The following is a 4,016-nucleotide window of genomic DNA, read 5'->3' as shown; positions in this document are numbered from 1 at the left end:
GAATTTGGCTGCCCCAGCCCCAAAATCTAGCACTGTAGGCTCATGGCAGGAGGCCAATCCCCCCCAAAGCTCACCGGTAAAACTGCTCTCTGAAGAATTCTCTCAGGAATTCTCCTAGATTGTGAACTGGAGTCATTAAGCCTGAGCCTTCCCCAGCTAGGAGGAGTCAACGGCAGTGAGCACAAGCAGAAACCAGGAGGGTCTGGGCATCCTGAAACTGGAAACTAACAGGAAGAAGCTGTCTCTAACACCCCAAGGAGCCTCCCATGGGATCTCTGGAGGCCCAGGAAGAAAGGTGACCCGGACCAATAGGTAACATCATGATAAGTGGAGAAAAGATTGAAGTTGTCAAGGGTTTGTTAGGTTTCTGGAGTCAATAACACCTCGGTTCTTGGCTTCCCAGGATGAAAGAATTCACGCCGAAGCCCGTTTTTTAATCCAAGTGGGTTTTTATGAAGGACAGGGCAAGTTTCAGGTTTTACAGGCTTGAAGGGGTTCACAACTGGACCCAAACAACCTCGTGGAAAAGAGCACCCACGCATGTGGATCTTGGGCGGCGGGGGGGATCCCGGGAGGACAGAAGCCCAAGAACCCTTGTGGCTGACAGCATGGGAGCCCAGAGACTGTGGGCCCTGGGTAGGCTCAGAGCAGGCGCATGCGCACCTGAGTGGGGAAGAGACCCTCCCCCTCTACCTGCCTCTGACCAGGAACAGGGTAAGAGAGCATCCCAGAGCAGTGCTCCCTACCTTTATTCTAGCCCAGCCCCTGGCTGGGGGAAGGCGTGGTTGATGGTCTTGGTTGACCCCATTGGCTGAGTTAAGCCCACTTGGGTGATGTCCTGAGCATGGGCCTAGTTTGGCCCGCCCAGGTGTGCCTCCCACCTGCCTTGGGGACTTGAGTAGGAGGAGCATGCTCAGTTGGGGGGTCTTCATAGGTGTCTAATGGCTGCCTGATTTCTTTCCAACCTCCTTTATGAAGGCCTTTGCAGGCATGGGAGGGACACCCCTGTCTCTAAGGTGGCTACGTAACAGATTTTGTCTTGCTTAGGTCCACAATCAATGCTCATGGAAGCGTCAGTGAAGAGTGTAAACTGTGTAAATCTGCCCCACAAAACCTCTTTAGAGCATTGGGAAAGCGAAGATGTTACTTTGAGGATCAAGGTGAGCCTGACCCAGCCACAGGGCTTGCAATTGCGTAACGTGCAGGTAAAAGACGGACACTGAATGAGGAAGACCGGTGCCGGCAAAGAAGCTTACAAAGAATGTGACCTGCCACACGCACAAGGAAGTCTCTCCTGTAAAGTGTTTTAGGGTACAAAAGAGACCCCCGTCTCTAATATGATTTAAAGAGAACATTTATTTAACCTTAAATAGACACAGAAACATCATCCCAATGAGGGAGGCCACCAACATGAGGTTGAAATGGTGTCCTAGGGCGCCCAATCGAGATAAGTAAGCTAAGGGGGCTGGGGCAGGGGAGGATGAGGACATTGTCACAAAAGCGTGATGGGTTGTAGATCAGCACACCAGTTACAGGTGGGCCTACAGAAGCAGGAACGGGACCATGATTGCGACATTCATTGCTAGCTAAGAAGGGCTTCCAAGACTGGCTCTGGGCCTACCGACCAAGAGCAGGACAATCACCCCAAACTGATAAGGCAGGGCTCATAACTATGTGACCCCCTCCACTGTACCCAGTAAGGGGACCTCCACCAAGGACACACCTAGGCAAGCACCTGAAGAAAGAGACTGTCCCGCCCTGGGCTGCCATCCTCTCTGCAAGACATTCTCCCCGCCGTAGAGGTTATCTACCATGCAGATACAATGTAGAGTCTACATCTGTGGTGAATGTCAGAAAGCAGAGGCTTACTGTACTTGGGGGACAACGCAAATAGGTTTGGGGCTACCACTGCCACCCGTACCCCTTTGCAAACCAAGGTGTTCCGAACGTAAGCACTAACACAGAAGCGGTACAGCCCGATTGCTCCTTGGATGCAAGGATGGAGAGTCTTCATCTTAAAGACTTTGGACACGAGAGGAGAGACCAGTCCCTGGAGAAGGACATGATGACTGGTCCAGTGGAGGGGCCACGAGATGGATTGACACAGCGGCTGGGCTGGAGCCCAGAAAAGATCGTGAGGATGGCGAGGGCGCCTTGCCTCCTGTGGACCAGGTCCCTGTGTGGCAGGGCCCAGTCCAAGGCACCTAACAACAACAGCAACAAACAGGATGAAGGCGCTCACAGATCATCCAGAGGAGGGAAAGGATCCGCCCAAGGTCATAATGGCATCAGAGAGATTGTTGAGCCGCAGCTTTGAAAAAGACCTGGGGAAGACCAAAGAAACTGATTGAAGACCATCCCAAGAACATGACAGGCAGTCGCACAAATACATCCAAGTTACAGGTGGGCCAATGGAAGTGGGAACAGCGCCGGGACTGGAGACACACATTACAGGCAGAAGTCTACAAGACTGGCCCAGGGTCTTAGGCACCCAGCCTTCAGGGCCCACAGTGCTGTGACCTCCGTCAAGGACACACCCAGACAAGCTCAGACTGCCCCTCCTGGGCTGGCTGGAGAGGGAGTGGTGGGAATCCTTCTTCCCATGGACTCTGCCCGAGGGTAAGACTATTCACATCCAGGGTCAAGGGGCAGAAGGAATTCAGTGGAGGTTGAGTCCACTCTCAAGTGGATTGTGAGCGTCCACTAGCTCTCTTCGCCTTCTAGAAACCAGGGGCTCAGACTTTAAACTCCATTACAGGAGGCAGAGAGGCCTGGCTGTGGTTCTCCAGCAGGCTCGGCCAAACCGTCTCCGCTTGCTGAGTATCCTGAGACGCTCCAAGCAACCCATGTCTTCTTTCCACTTACCGAGACCTGCGACACCAGGTAGGCCTCACGGGATCTGTGACAAGAGGTGTTTGGGACACGCAGCCTTGCCAGGCTGGCACGAATGAATGCCTTGTGGGCTTGTGCCCCTTACAACCCAAACCTTCCCCAACAGGATTACCAAGGGTCTGACCCCTTCAGGGACCCCCAAAGTACCTGTTCACCGTGGGAAAGACAACTTCTAACATTCTTTTTAAGGTTCTAACTTTGTAGCTACTCTTCCCTTTGGGGCTACAAGATGCTTCCATTCTGCCCTTTCCCGCTCAGCCTCTCAGCAATGACTGAGGATGTTTCTGTTGGCAAGAGATACAGAGAGCCGTTTAAGGATGAGGGATGGGGGCCTCTCATGAAGCCCACCTCCAGGTTTTTCACCATCCCTCCACTGTCCTGAGACACACACCCAGGTCCCCTCAGACCCACCTTAAACTGAGATACTGGGCGTGGGGGAGGCAGGGGAGTCAGAGGAGAAGCAGTGAGACTGAGGTTGGACATCTGGGTGCACTGTGTGTTAGGAAGCAGGGCAGAGGTGAGGCGTTTCCAACCTCAGACTTGCTACCCTGACTCTGACTCTCCTGGTCACCCTGTACCTCTGGTAGGTTTCTGGAGTGGGCCACACCTCTGCTCTTGGCTTCACGCGATGAAAAGGTTAACACGGGAGCCTGTTTTGTAATCCAAATGGGTTTTGATGAAGGACAGGATGAGTTTTCAGGTTTTACAAGCTGAAAGGGGTTCACACCTGGGCACAAGCAGCCTTGTGGAAAAGAACACCCACAAGTGTGGAACTGGGGGGAGGGAGGGGAAGATCCCAGTGTCCAAGTGGTCAAGGGAGCCAGGGGCAAGAGAGCACGGGGACAAAAGGCTGTGGGTCCCTGAGCAGGCCTGGAGTGGCCCTGGGGGGGCTCCCTGGGCGGCACACGTGCATCCCCACCCTCCGACCTGCCACAAAGTTGGAGCAGGGTAAAAAAGCAAGGCCTTCCCACAGCCAGGATATTCCAAACCTCTGGCTGGGGAGGCTTGGTGGATGGTATTGGTTGACCCCATTGGCTGAGGTAAGCCCCCCTGGCTTGGAGGCTTGAGTCGAAGCATGCTCAGTTGGGGGTCTTCATAGGCGTCTAATGGCTGCCTGATTTCTT

This window comes from Echinops telfairi, unplaced genomic scaffold (genome assembly GCF_000313985.2).
Source record: "Echinops telfairi isolate 266 unplaced genomic scaffold, ASM31398v2 ScPeMD7_2291;HRSCAF=2852, whole genome shotgun sequence".
In the NCBI taxonomy this organism is placed as follows: domain Eukaryota; kingdom Metazoa; phylum Chordata; class Mammalia; order Afrosoricida; family Tenrecidae; genus Echinops; species Echinops telfairi.
Note: the sequence above shows the minus strand (reverse complement) of the source record.